This window comes from Triticum dicoccoides, chromosome 1A, assembly GCF_002162155.2.
Source record: "Triticum dicoccoides isolate Atlit2015 ecotype Zavitan chromosome 1A, WEW_v2.0, whole genome shotgun sequence".
NCBI lineage: Eukaryota > Viridiplantae > Streptophyta > Magnoliopsida > Poales > Poaceae > Triticum > Triticum dicoccoides.
The window spans coordinates 427,897,658-427,907,341 of record NC_041380.1 but is presented as its reverse complement, the minus strand read 5'-3'; the positions used below and the strand labels follow the sequence as shown (position 1 = coordinate 427,907,341).

General features: G+C 46.4%; 1 long non-coding RNA gene across 1 annotated transcript; it reads right to left on the bottom strand.

Annotated features, from left to right (window-relative positions):
• Window positions 1–4,302: 4,302 nt before the first annotated feature.
• Window positions 4,303–5,512, bottom strand: LOC119298053. Its single transcript, XR_005145801.1, has 2 exons — window positions 4,925–5,512; window positions 4,303–4,823 (listed from the first exon to the last, which is right to left on the bottom strand). It is a non-coding gene; the product is annotated as an uncharacterized LOC119298053 (long non-coding RNA).
• Between the last annotated feature and the right edge of the window lie 4,172 nt (window positions 5,513–9,684).

Sequence of the window (9,684 nt, the reverse complement as noted above, 5' to 3'; positions counted from 1 at the left end):
AGGTGCTGGTGGGCGTCGCCGCCGGAGAAGGTGGGGAGGGTAGGCGCGCGGCCGCGCGCCACGCCGGAGAAGGTGGGGAGGAAGGTGGGGCAGTGCAGGGAGGGAAGTGGGGCGCGGGGAGGTGGCTGGCAGGGAGCTGATGGAGGTCGTGGGGAGAGTGAGCGCTGCGGGAAGTTTTTTATTGGCCCGTGCAGTTTGGTCTGTTTCTTTTGCGGGGTTAATTTGTAGTCATGGGTCAGGACGAAACTGTTATCAGAATAAGATTAGGTGTTAGCAGAATAAGACTCTTAAGAAATGTTATCATAATAGACCCACCTTATTATATGCTTACATCTCTTCTCATCTTAATGTAATTTTGTGCACCGTGTTCCAATGTAAATCAATGTAATTCGAGAATGATGTGAATTTGATAAAATATTCTCTCACTGATACTCATCAAACCTTGTTACTTTTCTATCGTGCCTATTACATTTTCATCTAATTACATTTTAAGAAAAATAAAATATTAAATTACATACTTGACATGAATTGGTGCTTCCTTTTCTGCTTAAACATCCCCTACCATTGAGTGTGTCTTATAGTTATATTTGATATTGTTTTGGGCCATTTACATTTCTGCCCCTTACTTGAACTCACTACTCAGATTTGCCCCTAATTCCGAAGGGTGCTCAAATTTGCCCATCTGCCATCTATTTCACTTATAGAAATGCCCCTTTGTGTTGTTTCCATCCAGTCAAGGCTGTTTGACCGCTAACTTCCCGTTAGTTTGACATATTTGCCCCTTCGTCCTTACATGTGGGCCCAAACTTACTTGTTCGATGCACTCTGTCTCTCATTCTATTTCTTCAACCTCCCGGCGATGCCAGGGGCGATTTGGACAGCGGCTGGAGGCGGCGGGAGGTCGTGGATCTGGAGGGCGCCGGCACTAGGATGTTGATGTGCACGTCGGGCATGTCTTCATCGAACTCCTCGGTGGCCGGCGAGGTAACTATTCCGACTCGATTTACCGAAATTTTTATTATTGATAATTAATATTCCAGTAACTCTGAAACTAAGAAACACTAATGGGAAATTCAAAAAATAGGAAGGACGCTAGGAATAATAACGTCCAGGGCTGGACGCCAATACCAACAACGTCCAAAGCTGGACGCTCTTATAAACAGCGTCCACTGTGTTTGGTTCGACCAGACCCTGTCAGGCTATCTTCGGCCTTCGACTTGTACCCTCAGCAACTTCCGCAGGACCAAAGCTAGACTCCGCCACCTCTAGCCCGCCGAAAATGGCACTCTAGCAACGCACCACCCTCATTTCGCTCCTTGTTATCCCTCTTTGCCAATTCCCATCGTCGTGCCTCGCTCGCAATGGTGATCCGCTAAACCCCCGTTGCTGCCGGGGCCATGGTTGTCCATCTCCGACAGCCATATCCTCCTCAGCAAGGACCGCCCGAACCTCTTCCCTGTTACGCTCGGAGCCATCTCTAGCAACACCAACTACTAACATGTCAGCATGAGCCCTCTCTCCACCCTTTTCGCTCTCCTACACTAGGCATGCGTAACCGTGTGAGTGGATGCATTGTGAATTTGTGCGTGAATATTTGTGCATGTTGGCATGAACTCGAGTTGTTTTCTACCGAAAAAGGCTCACACCCCGCTTTATAGATAACGCAACGATCATACAACTCGACACCACACCATATACACCCGAGACAGGATATAACAATGCAAAATAACAGCGACACCACCACAACCCACTCCAAGATCACAACAAGAATACAAAGAGTGTCCTGCAAGAAGTGGTCGGAGTACTCCACCATGACAGAGGTATCACAAAGAGACGACGTTGCACCCGATGAATCATGGACTCCAAGACGGTGCCTTCAGGAAGGGCACGACACCGGAGCACCGCCACCGCCAATTCAAAAAAAATCATGGGTTTCACGAGCAAACCGAAGGAGGAGAGTAGCCACAACGCCGCCTTCACGAAGGTAACCACGTCTACAGTTTCCGCTGCCATTGGCCTGGTGCAAGCCAAACAAGGATTACCCTATCGCACGCACTCTCCGTCTTCGAGACCACTATTGGTCGCTGAACACCGGACACCATGCCGCCCGGACGCCCATGGCAGGGGTAGCCGCCCGCAGCCAGCTCCACCCATGACCCATGCCGCCGCACCTAGCAACATGTGCCGGTCGCAGCCTGCGCTGCCCGTGCCACCATGCCGCCCATCACACCGCCGCCACAACACCATCTGTAACCGCTTCGGCGCACCAGCACGCCCGTTTTCCAATGCGGTGTCCATGCCTGCTCGATCTGGCTCAGGCCTGACCTCCTGTGCATGGAAGAAAAAACTTCCCCGTCGCCGCGTACGCCGACCGGGCTTCGCCCGACCACGCCCTTTGTCAACGATTAGGGAGGAGGGAGAGTGGGAGGGGGAACCCCGATGACGGTGGCTAGGGTTACCCTCGATAGCTCACGGGAGCGACGCAAAAGGGAGAGGGGAAAGAGGGGAGGCCTCCTGACTAGCTCACCACTCGAGTTGTTTTCTTAGTAGCAACGAGTGTACCGGAGCACACTGTCCATGGTTGAATTGCTGAAAGCTTTCGCCCTCAAGGCAGCCCAGAAAGCAATCACGGCTTAGGTGTAGAATGCACAATTAGGCTTTCTTGCGACAGTTTTAGTAGCTAATGAATTAGAAATACATACATTCATGTGTGTTAAGACTATTTCTCCTCTAATTTGGCAAAAGCAAACTGGTCTAGAATGGAACAAATGGGCATTTCAGTGATTTGTTATCGATGCCTGACAACCATCACAAAAAAACCAAAGCTCACATATTAAATCTATTAGAGGAAATACTCTCAATATAGTTAAAACAAGAGCACCTGACCGAACCACATAACTGGACGCTGTTTATAACAGCGTCCAGCCGTGGACATCATTCGCAATAGCGTCCAGCCTGGACACCGTTGTCAATAGCGTCCTTCCTATTTTTAAATTTCGGCCCAACCATGATCAATTTTCTAATTGCTGCGGTACTAATTACTAGTAATAAAAAAATCGGCTCGATTTAGGTATTTTTTTGCCCTCTTGTAGAATTAGGGTTCATCAATTTGGGGTTTTTATGCATTTAGGTGGATGGTGTTGGGTTTGTTTAGTTTGAATTCGAGTTCTACATCCTTGATCTGACATTCGATGGGCTCGAGATGCGCATGATGCAGCAGTGCCCGGGGCACAGGCTTATTCCTGCCCGACGCGTCGCCTAGGGAGGATCAAGCATGGGAAGAAGGTTCCTGGGGTGCCCTCTTGATGTAATTTCTCTTTTGCGCGTCATTGGGATTTGATTAGTTGCAAATGATTCTTTTTTTGAATCCAAGTCATTATTTTGCAGCTCCCTGATGAATGTAACTGGGTTGTTTGGATTGACCCACCTCTGACAGATCGTGTTGCTCATGCATTTGAGGAACTTCATGTAGGATTGGAGAAAAGCTGGCTAAAAGCTCATGATTTGGAGCATAGGGTGATGTATCTAACAGAGAAGAACAAGAAACTGAAGTTGAAGATGAATAAGAGAAATGAGCTTATGCAAACATGGGGATTTCTCATAGTTCTTTGCATTAGCATTTTGGCAACATTGTTTTCCGAGTCGTCTAAGAATCCATACTAATTGGATGATTGTGTGTAATGTAAGGTAGTGTTGTGAGTTGTGAACTATCTTGAGTAGCTGTGAAGTGTTTGGACCAAAGTTGTACTGGTAATGTAATGTGACATATTTCATAGGGAAACAATTTGCACTTCATACATAGACGAGCGGACTGCATGTCTTTTCATGTGTTTTTCCTGTTTGTTTTTCTTGTTTTTTTGTTGTTCGCCTATACCTACAAATAACAACAGAGTGAGCTGCATAAAAAATCAACGTTTTCTATTTTAGTTTCATCCATTTTTTTTGCACTTGGCAACATAGTGAACCATTGGGAGAGAGAAGATCACTGCGACAATGAAAGAAGTGAGTTCCACTTAAAAAAGTTTTTTTCTTCAATGCACGTTTTCGAGAGAGCTGCAATTTGTACATCTCTGGAACATGAGACGGGGCGAACGAACTGCAATGATCCTCTTTTTAATCCACAGTAGAAACACACACAAATCACAATGACGAGGGACTTAAAAAAATAAATGCGCATTTTTGTCCGTGATATGCAATCCAGCGCCGGCGCACTGCATGTCCAGCCCCCACAGCACTGTATCTGTGCGCCCATGGGTTCCAGCCAAAATCTAAAAAGCGGAAAAATGTCAACCGTGAGCAAAATACACACAAAACCACCGTCTTCCTGCACCCCATCTTCAAAAAACAAACAAAAATGGAACAAGTGGGCTGCATCACAAGACAACACTCTTTTGCCTTTTCCTTCTGTGCATGCAGTGAACCACAAGACTCCTTCAAGTGGGCTGCATCAACCCATCTACCATGGCGAATTGCAAGCAGGAGCTACCACCTTTTCCTATCAAAAAACTGCAAGCAGGAGCTAGTGAACCTCATGCCCAGCGAACTACACAAAGAGTTTAGTGTACTGCATTAGTAAATGTACTTCACTATATCCCTGTAAAATCTGAAAAAAATTGCCGGTGCCTATGGAGGAACTGCATGATGGCGCGTGGTGCACTGCTCGAGGTATCCAGATGCACTGCAATGGCACGGTAAGGGACCTCGCAAACGACCGCACGCCTGAAGGGAGCCGTCCGTGCTGGGGATGGTGTGGTCGCGCCGGCGTGCACCAGCACCGAACCGCATCACGCATGCCGCCGAACTACATGGCGACGGCCGTCGGACTGCAGAGGGGAGACGGTTTTGTTGAAACACATCAGTCCAAAATAGGAGATCGAGGGGTAGGAATCGGATCCGAGGCATAGATGCTCATCAGAGGCCTCACCGGAGAGGTGAGATGGAGGACGCCTGGTCTCCTCCTCGGCCCCTGGCGGCGGACAGGTGCGCGACGGGAACCGGTGGTTGGGCGGATCCGGGCGGTGATGGCCAGAGACAAGGATGATGAGATGTGGTCAGGCCGGGCTGAATCCTCGCGTGGCCTGGCAGAGTTGGCACCGCCGCTTGACGCACCGGTTGTGGGCGAGGGGCGCCGTCGTCAGGAGAGATGAGGGAGAGGGTGGAGCATGGCGCTGGTGGTGGCCGTTTGTGGAGAAGAAGGTCGCCGCCCCGTAGAGACCCACCTCCCAGCACCCCCGTGCGGATCTCGCCGGATCCAGCACCGGGCTGATGGAGTGGGGGGCTTCCACTCTGAGGCTTGGCGGCGGCCGGATCTGGTGGCTGAGGCCGCGCTGGCAGCCATGGGCGGCCGGATTCCTCCATGACCCGCTGGATGGCGCGGGAGAAACAGGAGGGCGGCGTAGAAGGTGGTGCTTGTGGGACGCCGCAGTTAGAGGTGCTGGTGGGCGTCGCCGCCGAAGAAGGTGGGGCAGTGCGGGAAGGGAAGTGGGGCGCGGGGAGGTGGCTGGCAGGGAGCTGATGGAGGTCGTGGGGAGAGTGAGCGCCACGGGAAGTTTTTTATTGGCCCGTGCAGTTTGGTCTGTTTCTTTTGCGGGGTTAATTTTTAGCCACGGGTCAGGACGGAACTGTTATCAGAATAAGATTAGGTGTTAGCAGAATAAGACTCTTAAGAAATGTTATCATAATAGACCCACCTTATTATATGCTTACATCTCTTCTCATCTTAATGTAATTTTGTGCACCGTGTTCCAATGTAAATCAATGTAATTCGAGAATGATGTGAATTTGATAAAATATTCTCTCACTGATACTCATCAAACCTTGTTACTTTTCTATCGTGCCTATTACATTTTCATCTAATTACATTTTAAGAAAAATAAAATATTAAATTACATACTTGACATGAATTGGTGCTTCCTTTTCTGCTTAAACATCCCCTACCATTGAGTGTGTCTTATAGTTATATTTGATATTGTTTTGGGCCATTTACATTTCTGCCCCTTACTTGAACTCACTACTCAGATTTGCCCCTAATTCCGAAGGGTGCTCAAATTTGCCCATCTGCCATCAATTTCACTTATAGAAATGCCCCTCTGTGTCGTTTCCATCCAGTCAAGGCTGTTTGACCGCTAACTTCCCGTTAGTTTGACATATTTGCCCCTCCGTCCTTACATGTGGGCCGAAACTTACTTGTTCGATGCACTCTGTCTCTCATTCTGTTTCTTCAACCTCCCGGCGATGCCAGGGGCGATTTGGACAGCGGCTGGAGGCGGCGGGAGGTCGTGGATTTGGAGGGTGCCGGCACTAGGATGTTGATGTGCACATCGGGCATGTCTTCATCGAACTCCTCGGTGGCCGGCGAGGTAACTATTCCGACTCGATTTAGGTATTTTTTTGCCCTCTTGTAGAATTAGGGTTCATCAATTTGGGGATTTTATGCATTTAGGTGGATGGTGTTGGGTTTGTTTAGTTTGAATTCGAGTTCTACATCCTTGATCTAACATTCGATGGGCTCGAGATGCGCACGATGCAGCAGTGCACGGGGCACAGGCTTATTCCTGCCCGACGCGTCGCCTGGGGAGGATCAAGCACGGAAAGAAGGTTCCTGGGGTGCCCTCTTGATGTAATTTCTCTTTTGCGAGTCATTGGGATTTGATTAGTTGCAAATGATTTTTTTGAATGCAAGTTATTATTTTGTAGCTCCCTGATGAATGTAACTGGGTTGTTTGGATTGACCCACCTCTGACAGATCATGTTGCTCATGCATTTGAGGAACTTCATGTAGGATTGGAGAAAAGCTGGCTAAAAGCTCATGATTTGGAGCACAGGGTGATGTATCTAACAGAGAAGAACAAGAAACTAAAGTTGAAGATGAAGAAGAGAAATGAGCTTATGCAAACATGGGGATTTCTCATTGTTCTTTGCATTAGCATTTTGGCAACATTGTTTTCTGAGTGGTCTAAGAATCCATTCTAATTGGATGATTGTGTGTAATGTAAGGTAGTGTTGTGAGTTGTGAACTATCTTGAGTAGCTGTGAAGTGTTTGGACCAAAGTTATACTGGTAATGTAATGTGACATGTTTCATCAGGAAAATGTTCTATGTATTTTGAGTATGTTTGCTACAATGTGCTCCCATTACCAAACTTCACAGTTAAAGAGTAGATTTACCGCATGAGATAGAACATAGCACATGCCACATGATATAGCACATGAGATAGAAGTTCAACATTAGTTGTCAATTCCACATTTGGAACATAAGCTAAGAGTTCACAAAAGCTAAGAGCATATTGCGACAAATCTAGTACATCACCATACCATTTTGAATTGAAAAAAACAAGTTAACAGTTCACAAATCCAACAAACACTTCACAACTACTTCTTCTTGCTCCTGATGTTGCAAGATGGGTTTGAAGAGAGCCTAGAACTCCTCCTGGTGCTCACTTTCTTGCTCAGAACTGGAGTAGAAGACCTGCTGAGATTGTTGCTTCTAGTGACAGAACCTATAGTCTCCTCTTATGTAGTTTCATCTTCTTCTTTAGTGGTGATTATCCTCTATCAGCTGGTCTTTTGTAGTTTTTTCTTGGGTTGCAAAGTTATAAATGAATGATAGAAGTCAGTTAGAAAACACTCAAAAAATTTAGCAAACAATGTAAGAAATAAAGCAAACAATTTACCTCACTGCACTACCAACTGTTGTTGCATCCTGACTTGCCACAGGATCAATTGTTGGATCTGCCGCAGCAACATCTAGAGCAGCAGCTATATGAACTGCCACAGAAGTTGGTGCATCTGCATCTTGTAGTGCATGCTCATCTTCTGTTGCAGTATCAACATCTGTAGCATTTTCAACATCTGTAGCTTCATCAGTTGCAGCTTCCTGTACATCATCTGTACCAAGAGGTTCATCGGTTGCATTATCAGCACCCCAGTGTTCTTCTCCAAATGTAGGGTCAATGGACTCTTTGAAGTGGCTGCCATGGTGCCCAAGCTTTCCATATCTTGAACACTTTTTCTTTCTTCATCCAAGTCCTTTTCCCTCTGATTTTGCTCTAATTCTTGTCTTCCTAGGTCTGATAGGGGCCTATTTTGAACTGGAGCACACAATTTAAATCCTGGATGTACCACATCCCACTGTTGCTTGCCCTCCAAGAGTGGCAAATTATCAGCATAAGTTGCATTGAATTTTGCCACAGAGAAATACTCATGTACATACTGATCAATCTCACTAACAGGACCTCTCATTGAAGTGATAAAGTATAGAGCGTGTATGCATGGTTGTCCTATTATTTGCCACTTTCTATAATAAAACTCCTTGTTTGCAAATTAACAGGATATCTCCACTCTCTTTTTTCATTGTCAATTGCAGTAATTTCTGCCTCAAATGTGCTTCTTTTTTACTATGGTCATATCAAGATCTTTAGATTTAGCATGAAGCATTACCATCATTTTGGGGATTATAATGTGCGCAATGTATGTGGCAGCTGCAATCTGCTGTCTCAAATAAAACTTATCCATTATGAACTGCCTTATTTTGTCAAGCAAGTCCACAATGTGCAAGGGAGTCCTGGATTAGGGGGTATCCGGACAGCCGGATTATATCCTTTGGCCGGACTGTTGGACTATGAAGATACAAGATTGAAGACTTCGTCCCGTGTCCGGATGGGACTCTACTTGGCATGGAAGGCAAGCTAGGCAATACGGATATGTATATCTCCTTTGTAATCGACCTTGCGTAACCCTAGCCCCCTCCGGTGTCTATATAAACGGGAGGGTTTTAGTCCGTAGAACAACACACAATCATACCATAGGCTAGCTTCTAGGGTTTAGCCTCTCCGATCTTGCGGTAGATCAACTCTTGTACTACTCATATTATCAAGAATAATCAAGAAGGACATAGGGTTTTACCTCCATCAAGAGGGCCCGAACCTGGGTAAAACATCGTGTCCCCTGCCTCCTGTTACCATCCTCCTTAGACGCACAGTTCGGGACCCCCTACCCGAGATCTGCCGGTTTTGACACTGATAATGTGTATCCCCCTCCACTTCCTAATTTTGGAATTGAATGACTCAGCTAGATTGTTGTTCACATAATCAACTTTGCAAATTTTATTGAAGAGGGCCCTGGCCCATAGCTTAGTGTGATGCTCCTCTAATTACTCTTTCACACCAGGCTTGCTGTACAATTGTCTAAGATGGTAGTTGTGTTTTTTCATGCTATATGTCAATGAGCAAGGCCATAAATTTTCATGAAAGGTTTTACCTCTAATTTTTTTGGGAAAAATTGGCTGCCAAATGCCTCACGCATTCTTTGTGCTCCACTCATGTGAATACATCTTCTACAATAGTCTCTAGGCCTTTGCATGCATATGTGTGGATACACTACTGCAGGTTGCTGCTAACGCGACACTACGATCAGAGACCCTTCGATGAAACTGTGTGCGATGCAATAATCACAAACGGTGGTGTAAAAAATCGTCAAAAAGGTGCAAAACGTTTGCGATGACGGATGCATCAAACACAGTTCGGATTTTAGTTGCATGTGCGATGCAGGGCATACGGTTTAGTTCAATTAACTATTTGCAATGAGGAGGAACAATAGAAACGGGCAGCCGGATGGAGGTGTGTGCGATATACAGCATACGGTTCACTTGGATGAACTGTTTGTGATTAGGCAACACGAAAGAAAT